The following is a 13,489-nucleotide window of genomic DNA, read 5'->3' as shown; positions in this document are numbered from 1 at the left end:
TATATGTAAACTGGGCGGAGTACATCAGGGTATATGTAATATGTGAGGAGTACATCAGGGTATATGTAAGCTGTGCGGAGTACATCAGGGTATATGTAAGCTGGGCGGAGTACATCAGGGTATATGTAAGATGGGGGGAGTGCATCAGGGTATATGTAATATGTGAGGAGTACATCAGGGTATATGTAATATGTGAGGAGTACATCAGGGTATATGTAAACTGTGCGGAGTACATCAGGGTATATGTAAGATGGGGGGAGTACATCAGGGTATATGTAAACTGGGCGGAGTACATCAGGGTATATGTAATATGTGAGGAGTACATCAGGGTATATGTCAGTTGTGCGGAGTACATCAGGGTATATGTAAGCTGTGCGGAGTACATCAGGGTATATGTAAGATGGGGGGAGTGCATCAGGGTATATGTAAGCTGTGAGGAGTACATCAGGGTATATGTAATATGTGAGGAGTACATCAGGGTATATGTAAGCTGTGCGGAGTGCATCAGGGTATATGTAAGCTGGGCGGAGTGAATCAAGGCATATGTAAGCTGGGCGGAGAACATCAAGGTATATATAAGCTGGGCGCAGTACATCAGGGTATATGTAAGCTGGGCGAAGTACATCAGGGTATATGTCAGCTGGGCGGAGTACATCAGGGTATATGTAAGCTTTGCGGAGTACATCAGGATATATGTAAGCTGTGCGGAGTACATCAGGATATTTGTAAGCTGTGCGGAGTACATCAGGATATATGTAAGCTGTGCGGAGTACATCAGGATATATGTAAACTGTGCGGAGTACATCAGGGTATATGTAAGATGGGGGGAGTACATCAGGGTATATGTAAACTGGGCGGAGTACATCAGGGTATATGTAATATGTGAGGAGTACATCAGGGTATATGTAAGCTGTGCGGAGTACATCAGGGTATATGTAAGCTGGGCGGAGTACATCAGGGTATATGTAAGATGGGGGGAGTGCATCAGGGTATATGTAATATGTGAGGAGTACATCAGGGTATATGTAATATGTGAGGAGTACATCAGGGTATATGTAAACTGTGCGGAGTACATCAGGGTATATGTAAGATGGGGGGAGTACATCAGGGTATATGTAAACTGGGCGGAGTACATCAGGGTATATGTAATATGTGAGGAGTACATCAGGGTATATGTCAGTTGTGCGGAGTACATCAGGGTATATGTAAGCTGTGCGGAGTACATCAGGGTATATGTAAGATGGGGGGAGTGCATCAGGGTATATGTAAGCTGTGAGGAGTACATCAGGGTATATGTAATATGTGAGGAGTACATCAGGGTATATGTAAGCTATGCGGAGTGCATCAGGGTATATGTAAGCTGGGCGGAGTGAATCAAGGCATATGTAAGCTGGGCGGAGAACATCAAGGTATATATAAGCTGGGCGCAGTACATCAGGGTATATGTAAGCTTGGCGGAGTGCATCAAGGCATATGTAAGCTGGGTGGAGTACATCAGGGTATATGTAAGCTGGGCGCAGTACATCAGGATATATGTAAGCTGGGTGGAGTACATCAGGGTATATGTAAGCTGGGCGGAGTACATCAGGGTATATGTAAGATGGGGGGAGTGCATCAGGGTATATGTAATATGTGAGGAGTACATCAGGGTATATGTAATATGTGAGGAGTACATCAGGGTATATGTAAACTGTGCGGAGTACATCAGGGTATATGTAAGATGGGGGGAGTACATCAGGGTATATGTAAACTGGGCGGAGTACATCAGGGTATATGTAATATGTGAGGAGTACATCAGGGTATATGTCAGTTGTGCGGAGTACATCAGGGTATATGTAAGCTGTGCGGAGTACATCAGGGTATATGTAAGATGGGGGGAGTGCATCAGGGTATATGTAAGCTGTGAGGAGTACATCAGGGTATATGTAATATGTGAGGAGTACATCAGGGTATATGTAAGCTGTGCGGAGTGCATCAGGGTATATGCAAGCTGGGCGGAGTGCATCAAGGCATATGTAAGCTGGGCGGAGAACATCAAGGTATATATAAGCTGGGCGCAGTACATCAGGGTATATGTAAGCTTGGCGGAGTGCATCAAGGCATATGTAAGCTGGGTGGAGTACATCAGGGTATATGTAAGCTGGGCGCAGTACATCAGGATATATGTAAGCTGGGTGGAGTACATCAGTCTATATGTAAGCTGTGCGGAGTACATCAGGGTATATGTAAGCTGGGCGGAGTACATCAGGGTATATGTAAGCTGTGCGGAGTACATCAGGGTATATGTAAGCTGGGCGGAGTACATCAGGGTATATGTAAACTGGGCGGAGTGCATCAGGGCATAATAGGATGATGTAATAATGGGGAGAATGAATAATCCATGGATTGGTGTGGTCGCTTTGAACCAATCCTTTATACACAGGCCGGGTTATTAGGTATTATACAAAATATCTGCGCTCCAGTGTTGCCTAATCTTTGACTTCTTCACTAACCCTATAAGCAGCACAAGGCCCTAAAGTTTTCTCATCTCTGCTGCATCTACAGGGTCCACCTGTGGGGTCCAGCAAATGACGATGTTGGATATTTAGTGAAATTCTACTGGACCTAAAAATTAGTCTGGGCCGTAATTTAGCATCATTTTGCATCATTGCGTTTTGAGAGTCATAACGTGTTATTTTTCCAGTGACGGAGCTGTGAGAGGGCGCGTTTTTTGTGGAACGAGCTGTCATTTTTGTTGGTTCCATTTTGGGGTACATGCGATTTTTTTATCACTATTTATTCCATTTTTTGGGAGATGAGGAAACCAAAAAACAGCCATTCCAGCACGTATCTTTTTTTTTTACAGCGTTCACCGTGCAGTATAAACAACATGTTAACTTTATTCTGCGGGGCGGGACGATTACAGCGACACCAAATTTATATTGTTTTTTTACGTTTCACTACGTTCCAACAATAAAAATACTCTTTTCTAAAAAAATCATGTTTTAGTGTCGCCATTTTCTGACAGCCATAACTTTTTTATTTTTTCGTTGATATCGCTGCGGGACGGCTTGTTTTATGCGTGACAAAACTGTAGTTTCTATTGTTACTTGCAACTTTTTGATCACTTTTTATTAAAAAAATTTTGAGACAAGATGACCAAAAAATAAAATGCTGTCATTGTTTTTTATAAAAAAAAATTACGGTGTTCACCGTGCGGTAAAAATAATGTGATATTTTTGTAGATCAGGCCGTTCCGAACGCGGCGATACCTATTATGTATAGTTTGTTTTTCATATTTTCATTTTTTTTCTAATAATAAAGGAGTTGATCAGGGAAACAGGGCAAGTGTTGTTTTTATTATTTCTTTATTATTTATTAACATTTATTTATTTTTCTTTCACATTTTTTTTTACATTTTTTACTTTTTCTTTTACACTGACCTGGGGACATGAAGATCTGGTCTTCTGATCCCCGCTACGATGCACTGCACTACTTATGTATGTACTTATGTAGTGCAGTTCATCGTAACTGTCATATTTTTCATTTGACAGTTCGCGTATTAGGTCCTGCCTCGGGCAGGACCTAATAGGCTACCGTACCTGGGCAACCAGGAAGCCTAGTATCGGCTTCCTGGTTGCCATAGCAACAATCGCCACCCGCGATCCATCGTGGGGGGGCCCGGGGGGTACAGAGGGAGCTCCCTCCCTCTGTAAACCACTTCAATGCGGCGGACGTCATTGACAGCCGCATTGAAGGGGTTAAATGGCTGCGATCGGCGGTAACAGCCATCGCAGCCATTGCAGCGGCATGTCAGCTGTGTATAACAGCTGACAGCCGCTGAAGATAAAGCGCGCACAGCTCCTGTACTCGCTTTATCTACAGGGCGTGACTGTACGCCCGTCTGCGGGAAATCACTTGGTTTTCGGACGTACAGTTACGCCCAAATGCGGGTTAATGCTTTACTACTTTTACACAATAAAACCATTTGTTTTTTTAAATCATGTTTTTGTGTCGCCTTTGCCCTTCATTATAGTCCTGGGTTTTGCCACACAGGACAAGTAGGCATAAAGTTTGTTTCCCGTTCCACACCTTTTGCATTACCCTTAGGCCTTATTCACACGGACATGTCCGTTTTGCGCACGCAAAAAATGATGCGTTTTGCGCGCGCAAATGGTCAGTGTGTCATCAGCATATGGTGCCTGGGTGCGTGATTTTCGTGCAGCCAGCATCATGATGACACTCTGGTTTTATGTTTACAAACAGAAAAGCACGTGGTGCTTTTCTGTTTTCATTCATTTATTTTACTACTGTAGCGTGCATCAAGTGCGGCACCATTCATTAACATAGGTCCGTGCGACGCGCGTGAAAATCGCACACGTAGCACGGACTTATAACACGTTCGTGTGAATAAGGCCTTAGGCAAATTCCCCATCCCCTGGCTTGCTAACACTGCCGTTTCTGTGTAGTGGAGAGTCCTGCACAAATTCTTGCCACTTAATAGCAGAGGACAGGACCGACCTAACAGAGCTGGGCCCTACTCTACAGGGGTCCAATAGCAGCTACATGGGCTGCTTCTATGTCATGTACACTCTTGGTGCCCAGATTGCTAGTCTTAAAGGGGTCATCTGGGGACCAAAAATTGGATTGCATTAATATTTTTATGTAAAAAGAAGTCACTTACTAATGTACTTTAATTTAAAATTCGGTACTAAATGGTGCAGTTCAAACCCAGTGAATTGTTCCCGTAACTCCTGTAGCTTATCTAATATTGATAACGCGCCGACACGGCCCCACGTGACTGAGGGCTTGCTTCTTGTGCTGTTCGTGTCGGCGTGATATTAAGTGCATAACCACAAGGGGCTGTCATATATGGACAGTGATGTCGGGAGCAATGTGGAGTCCCCAGGCAGAGCATCTGCTGATGCTCTGGTCGGGGACTCCAGTACTGCTGCCGATGTCACTGTCCATATATGGACAGCGACAGTTACGTTGGCAGCAGTGCTGGAGTCCCTGGGCAGAGCATAAGCTGATGCTCTGCTTGGTAACTCCAGCGATAGGAAACCCCTGAAGTCACTGACCAAATATGGACAGTGACGCCGGGAGCAGTGCTGGAGTCCCGAGCAAAGCGCTAGCTGATGCTCTGCTCGAGGACACCAGCAATAGGCAATGTGACAGCCTCATTGATAACATGCCGACATGAACATCACAGGAAGCAAGCCCTCAGTCACGTGGGGCCGTGTCGGCGGGTCATCAATATTACAAAAGCTACAGGACTTCCGGGAACAATTCACCGGGTTTGAACTGCACCATTTAGTACCGAATTTTAAATTAAAGTACATTAGTAAGTGACTTCTTTTTACATAAAAATATTAATGCAATGCAATTTTTGGTCCCCGGATAACCCCTTTAAGTCTCATTCACACTTGCGGATTTTGGTCAGTATTATTTATCAGTATTTGTAAGGTCCTGTTCACACGGTGTGTATTTGACGTGTATTTTGGCGCGTTTTAAACACAGGATAAGTTATCAGTATATGATGGGTGAGGGTCAGACACCCTCACTGATCAGCTGCTCCGGCTGCCTCCAGGCGCCGGTTGTTATGAAGGGTATGCAGTATTCGGAGCTGAAAGGAGCAGATCATTTGAATAGGAGCAGATCTGCAGTACTGTAGCTCGGCCGCTATTCCGTGACTGGAGCCGTCTGCTTCCGGCATGGACGTCCGGTGCCCGGAGGCAGCATGAGCAGCTTATCGGTGCGGGGTCCGGGTGTCGGACCCACACCGATCATATACTGATGACCTATCATGTGGATAGGTCATCAGTTGTCTGTGCGTGGACAACCCCTTTAAGATTAATGCATAAAAAAATGCAATTCCACCATATTTTCTTTTTTTTTCATGCTTTTTACCATGTACAATAATTAATAAAGTAACTTTTTTGTAAGGGTCCCTACAAGTTCGGGGATACCTAATATGTATTTTGTTTTACTATTTAATCATTTTTAGTCAATAAAATGTATTAAAAAAAAGAAAATTATTTATTGTATTTTTCTTTTGCAACGCTATTTTATTTAATCGCAACCTTCATTTAATTATATTTAGCATTTTTTTTTGTAGTCCCACTTTTGCTTTTAAACAACTGTAAAGTAATGTCATGTCCATATGAACATTACATTAAAGCCTTTTAAAATGCACAGGCATCGTTTAGGGCATATCCTAACATGGGTTTATACTGGACACCTCTGGGGACCTTTGCGATTGCCACCTCCTTTTCTCTGCACCGCTATCTGTATTGATCGTGATTCAAAAAGGGTTAAATGTCCGGGATCTGAGTTTTCTCCGGTCCTGGCCGTTAGTGCTGGAGAGAAGCTGTCAATCACACCATTCTCCAGCGGGTGATTGCGCGGGCACAGCTTCTGATCATTATCACGTACATGTATGTATGGATGCGGAGAACTAACCCTACATGTATGTGATAATGCAGGAAAGGGGTTAAAATCACTGACAAGTAGTGGAAATAACATTGATTATCTCGATACAATGGCACCAGTCAAGTAGTGGGATATATTAAGATGAGATTACACAGGGCCTTTTGATTGCGATTTACCGCAGTTTTGTAGCGATTTTCATGTGCTTTGTAATTGCTGTGAAAATGCATGGTAAAAACCCCATCAGTTTTACCGTGAATTGCAGCCATTTTGCAATGCAGTTTTTGGCTTTTGAATTCATGTGCTTCACCTGTAATAACCACACAGGCAAAAACCGCATCACAAAAGCACGGAGATTCATGGCAAAATGCATGCAGTTTTTCACAGCAATTAAGAAGCAAATGAAAATCCCTACAAAACTGCAGTAAAAATGCATTAAAAACGCCTTGTGGAATCTCAGCATTAGGCCGAATTCAGACAAACGTACGGTATGTCTGAGTGATGGCCGTTAAAACAACGGATGCATGTATTTCAATGGGGCCGTTTACATGGCCATTGTTTCAACGGACCGTGTGAAGGGTCCATTGAAAAATAGAACATGTCCTATTTTGTTTCGTTTTCACGGATCCCTCCATAGACTCAAGTCTATGGGGATACATGAAAGCGGAACCCACATGGGGGCATCTCGGATGTGAAAAATGTCACGTTTTCCACGTCTGAGTTTCCCCACATTTGTGTGAATCTGGCCTTAAACCGTAAGTGAAAAGTCAGTTCAAGAAGTTGATGTATTGGTAGCAGGAAAAATGGGATTTGGCAATTTAAAAAGGGCCAAATTGTGGTCAGAGCAACTCCAAAACAGTAAATATTGTGGGCAGTGCCGCATCTACCATGAGGCAAGGTGAGCTGACAGCCTCAGGCGGCGCAGCCTAGCCGAAAGTGGGGGGGCAGTATTTTGCACCAGGGACCGACTGGACCGGGGGAGGGGGCTTATTTTACTTAGCAGACGTGCCACATGATGGGCACGTCTGTGAGAACACTCCTCCTCCTCCTCCTCACTGACGCTGTACACAGCACGTGTGCGCCGCCAGAGAGGAGCAGGTCTGCAGGAGGAGCGCTCTCTCCTCAAGCAAGATGACAAGTGACGAGACGCATGAGGTGAGCGGTGGACTGCTGTAATTACAAACTACCTCCTCTCCCTCTCGTCTGAAGCAGTCGGAACAGAGAAGAGGGGGAGGGGAGAGTTCACAGCCTCAGCGTCTGCAGAGAGGAATCTCCGTGTCTAGTCCTCCCCTGTGTCCCTCTTCTGTGTCTCCTGTATCCCCTTGCTTCCCTCTCCTGTATAACCCTCCTCCCCTGTGTCCCCCTCCTCTCCTGTGCCCCCCTCCTCCCATGTGTCCCCCTCCTCTCCTGTGCCCCCCTCCTCCCCTGTGCCCCCCTCCTCTCCTGTGCCCCCCTCCTCTCCTGTGTTCCCTTGCTTCCCTCTACTCTGCCCCCCTCCTCTCGTGTGCTGTGTCCCCCTATTCTTCTAACAGACCAGCTTCCGCAGCCTGCAGCCTGTTACATCTGCTGTTCTGGGATGGGACATGTTGTAAAGCCCCTTCTGCTTCAGGAGACTGCATGAGAGATCCTACATAGAAGGTAAGTGTGTGTATGAGTGTGTAAATGTTTGTGAGTGTGTGTGTGTGTGTGTGTGTGTGTGTGTGTGTGTGTGTGTGTGTGTGTGTGTGTGTGTGTGTGTATCTGTATGGATATATATGATTCTCGTCTATATATGAGACTGTCTGCAGGAGAGATCCTACATAGAAGGTAAGTGTGTGTGTGTGTGTGTGTGTGTGTGTGTGTGGATATATATGATTCTCGTCTATATATGAGACTGTCTGCATTAGAGATCCTACATAGAAGGGAAGTGTGTGTATGAGTGTGTAAATGCGTGTGTTTTATATACAGTATATATATATATAATTAGAGATCCTACATAGAAGGGAAGTGTGTGTATGAGTGTGTAAATGCGTGTGTTTTATATACAGTATATATATATATATATATATATATATATATATATATATATACTGTATATAAAACACACGCATTTACACACTCATACACACACTTCCCTTCTATGTAGGATCTCTAATGCAGACAGTCTCATATATAAACGTGAATCATATATATCCACACACACACACACACACATATACAGTGAAGGAAATAAGTATTTGATCCCTTGCTGATTTTGTAAGTTTGCCCACTGTCAAAGACATGAACAGTCTAGAATTTTTAGGCTAGGTTAATTTTACCAGTGAGAGATAGATTATCTAAAAAAAATAAAAGAAAATCACATAGTCAAAATTATATATATTTCTTTGCATTGTGCACAGAGAAATAAGTATTTGATCCCTTTGGCAAACAAGACTTAATACTTGGTGGCAAAACCCTTGTTGGCAAGCACAGCAGTCAGACGTTTTTTGTAGTTGATGATGAGGTTTGCACACATGTTAGATGGAATTTTGGCCCACTCCTCTTTGCAGATCATCTGTAAATCATTAAGATTTCGAGGCTGTCGCTTGGCAACTCGGATCTTCAGCTCCCTCCATAAGTTTTCAATGGGATTAAGGTCTGGAGACCTCCATGACCTCCATGACCTTAATGTGCTTCTTTTTGAGTCACTCCTTTGTTGCCTTGGCTGTATGTTTCGGGTCATTGTTGTGCTGGAAGACCCAGCCACGAGCCATTTTTAATGTCCTGGTGGAGGGAAGGAGGTTGTCACTCAGGATTTGATGGTACATGGCTCCATCCATTCTCCCATTGATGCGGTGAAGTAGTCCTGTGCCTTTAGCAGAGAAACACCCCCAAAACATAATGTTTCCACCTCCATGCTTGAAAGTGGGGACGGTGTTCTTTGGGTCATAGGCAGCATTTATCTTCCTCCAAACACGGCGAGTTGAGTTAATGCCAAAGAGCTCAATGTTAGTCTCATCTGACCACAGCACCTTCTCCCAATTACTCTCAGAATCATCCAGATGTTCATTTGCAAACTTCAGACGGGCCTGTACATGTGCCTTCTTGAGCAGGGGGACCTTGCGGGCACTGCAGGATTTTAATCCATTACGGCGTAATGTGTTACCAATGGTTTTCTTGGTGACTGTGGTCCCAGCTGCCTTGAGATCATTAACAAGTTCCCCCCGTGTAGTTTTCGGCTGAGCTCTCACCTTCCGCAGGATCAAGGATACCCCACGAGGTGAGATTTTGCATGGAGCCCCAGATCGATGTCGATTGACAGTCATTTTGAATGTCTTCCATTTTCTTACTATTGCACCAACAGTTGTCTCCTTCTCACCCAGCGTCTTACTTATGGTTTTGTAGCCCATTCCAGCCTTGTGCAGGTCTATGATCTTGTCCCTGACATCCTTAGAAAGCTCTTTGGTCTTGCCCATGTTGTAGAGGTTAGAGTCAGACTGATTCATTGAGTCTGTGGACAGGAGTCTTTTATACAGGTGACCATGTAAAACAGCTGTCTTTAATGCAGGCACCAAGTTGATTTGGAGCGTGTAACTGGTCTGGAGGAGGCTGAACTCTTAATGGTTGGTAGGGGATCAAATATTTATTTCTCTTGGCACAATGCAAATAAATATATATAATTTTGACTATGAGATTTTCTGTTTTTTTTTAAATATAATCTATCTCTCACTGGTAAAATTAACCTAGCCTAAAAATTCTAGACTGTTCATGACTTTGACAGTGGGCAAACTTACAAAATCAGCAAGGGATCAAATACTTATTTCCTTCACAGTATATATATATATATATATATATATATATATATATATATATATATATATATATATATATATATATATGTGTGTGTATATATATATGTATATATAATCTGTGTATGTGGATATATATGATTCTCGTGTACATATGATACTGTAAGGACATTCACACATTGTAGTTTTGCAGCAATAATTTAGAAACTGTTTTAGCTGTGCTTTTGTGTAAATAGTGGGAAAACTGATGTGTAGAGTATATAGTGTATATACTGGTATTGTGTTTGTAGACTGTGTAGCAGTATTGTAGTGTATGTTGCAATATTATAGGCAGTGGCGTAGCTATAGGGGTCGCAGCGGTCGCAATTGCGACCGGCCCCGAAGCCAGGGGGGCCCGCAGCCCCCCGCACCACATCAATAAAAAGTTACTATAGTAACTCGGGCCGCGGGCCCCTGTTACTATAGTACTTGACAGTACTTGCCTTCCTGGTTCCGGAATCGCAGTGGAGGTCCTGACGTCACAACGCTATGCGCCGCGCACAACATTGTGATCCTGGATAGAGTCAAGACAGAGCTTCCGCCGCGGCTGAAGAGGAGGGTAAGATTAATATCCCTGTCTGCTGAAGCTGATTGGCCGGGAGTCGGACCCCACCAATCAGCTGTTTTGAAGGGGCCGCAGCACTCGTACGAGTGCTGCTTCCCCTTCATTACGGTCACTGGTTTACACTGTGAATCCGTGTCGGCGATTCACAGTGTGAGCAAGTCTGGGAAATGAAGGGGAAGCAGCTCTCGTACGAGTGCTGCGGCCCCTTCAAAATAGCTGATTGGCCGGCTCCCGGGAGACGGACAACGACACATCAGCTATTGATGGCCTATCCTGAGGATAGGCCATCAATGTTTAGGGACTCCACAACCTTGTGGTAGGCTTAGATACAGGGTCCCACAGACAGTATCACACATGGGCCCTGTATCTAAGCCTAACACATGTTACTAATCGTTTTTTGTGTGTTTTCTTACAGGTTCGGTCGTTGGACGACGTCGGATTCCAGGACTACTTCGATGACGGCTTTTTTTATTATCAATAAAATGGTTAATGAGGGTTGTGTGGTTTATTTTTATTTAAATAAAATATTTTTTCTATGTCTTTGTGTTTTTTTTTTTAACTATATTACTACCGCCTTAGTAATGGCCGCCGGCTGATTGACAGCATCCATTGCCAAGGCGGGGCTTAGTGTTAGCCGGTGCAGAGGCTAACACTAACCCCCTTTTTTACCCCGGTACCCACCACCACCAGGGGTGCTGGGAAGAGCCGGGTATGATCCAGTACTTGACCATCTGTAGTGATGGTCGGGCAATGAGACGGCCGCAGGCTGCTATTATCAGGCTGGGAAAGGCCAGATACAGTGGCCCTGCACACCCTGGTAATGCTGCCTGCTGCTGCTTTATTGTATCTGGCTGGTTATGAAAAATGGGGGAGACCCCACGTCATTTAAAAAAAAATAAAAAAAAATAATTGGAAAGAACGATGTGGGGTCCCCCCCAATTTTCAGAACCAGCCAGATACAATACAGCAGCAGCAGGCAGCATTACCAGGGTGGGAAGGGTCACTGTTTTTGGCCTTCCCCAGCCTAATGATACCAGCCTGTGGCCGCCCCGGTGCCTAGCCTTTACTACAGATGGTCGGGTACTGGTTCGTACCTGGCTCTTCCCAGTACCCCTGGTGGCGGTGGGTATCGGGGTAATAATGGGGCTTAGTGTTGGCCTCTGCACCTGCTAACATTAAGCCTCGCCTTAGTAATGGAGGTGGTCAATCAGCCGTCGGCCATTACTAAGGCGGTAATAATAAAGTTTAAAAAAAGTACAAGCACATAGAAAAAATATTTTATTGAAATAAAAAAAACACAAGCCCCATTAACCATTTTATTGAGAATAAAAAAACGCTGTCATTGAAGTCCTCGTATCCGAAGTCCAACAACCGAACCTGTAAAAAAACACAAACACACAAAAATAATTAGTAGCACATAAAAAAGCAAAACAATTATTAATCTTACCTTTCCTGGGTCCAGCGCTGGAGCCGCAATGTCAGCGAGCTGAGTCCTGTATCTAATCCAATCATGTGTGATACTGTCTGCTGAACCACTGTATATAATCCTATCATGTGTGATACTGTCTGCTGAGCTGTGTATCTAATCCTATCATGTGTGATACGGTCTGCTGAGCCACTGTATCTAATCCTCTCATGTGTGATACTGTCTGCTGAGCCACTGTATCTAATCCTATCATGTGTGATACTGTCTGCTGAGCTGTGTATCTAATCCTATCATGTGTGATACTGTCTGCTGAGCCACTGTATCTAATCCTCTCATGTGTGATACTGTCTGCTGAGCCACTGTATCTAATCCTATCATGTGTGATACTGTCTGCTGAGCCACTGTATCTAATCCTCTCATGTGTGCTACTGTCTGCTGAGCTGCTGTATCTAATCCTATCATGTGTGATACTGTCTGCTGAGCCACTGTATCTAATCCTATCATGTGTAATACTGTCTGCTGAGCCACTGTATCTAATCCTCATGTGTGATACTGTCTGCTGAGCCATTGTATCTAATCCTATAATGTGTGATACTGTCTTCTGAGCTACTGTATCTAATCCTATCATGTGTGATACTGTCTGCTGAGCGGTGTATCTAATTCCATCATGTGTGATACTGTCTGCGGAGCCAGTGTATCTAATCCTATCATGTGTGATACTGTCTGCTGAGCCAATGTATCTAATCCTATCAATAGTTTATAGGGTCGTAGTGCTATAGATATGCTATGCTGTCTCCTATACACACATTTTTTTTTGGGGGGGGGGGGACACATATGTATTGGGGCTATTTCCCCTGACATTTTAAGTCGTTAGTGAGGCCCCCGGCTGCTAGTGCTGCATTGTTGGGTCACTTAGGAGACCCAGCGATGCAGCTGAAAGCTGCGGACCGTCGGCCATGAGAAGTTTGCGGGGGGGGGCGCCTTTTTATAGTTCGCCTCAGGCAGCAGAGGGGCTAGGTTCACCCCTGATTGTGGGGTGTTCCTGGTATGCAGTGGTTAGTACCTACCAAAAGTAGTCCAAGAAAGGACAACTAGTGAACAGGCCACAGGGTTATGGGCTCATTGATTTAAGAGGGGAGCGAAAGCCAACACATCTGGTACAATCCCACAGAAAAGCTACTGTAAGGCCGGATTTACACGAGCGTGTGCATTTTGCACGCGCAAAAGGTCCATAACAGCTCCGTGTGTCAGCAGCGTATGATGTGTGGCTGCGTGATTTTCGCG

This window comes from Rhinoderma darwinii, chromosome 3 (assembly GCF_050947455.1).
Source record: "Rhinoderma darwinii isolate aRhiDar2 chromosome 3, aRhiDar2.hap1, whole genome shotgun sequence".
Taxonomy (NCBI): domain Eukaryota; kingdom Metazoa; phylum Chordata; class Amphibia; order Anura; family Rhinodermatidae; genus Rhinoderma; species Rhinoderma darwinii.
Note: the sequence above shows the minus strand (reverse complement) of the source record.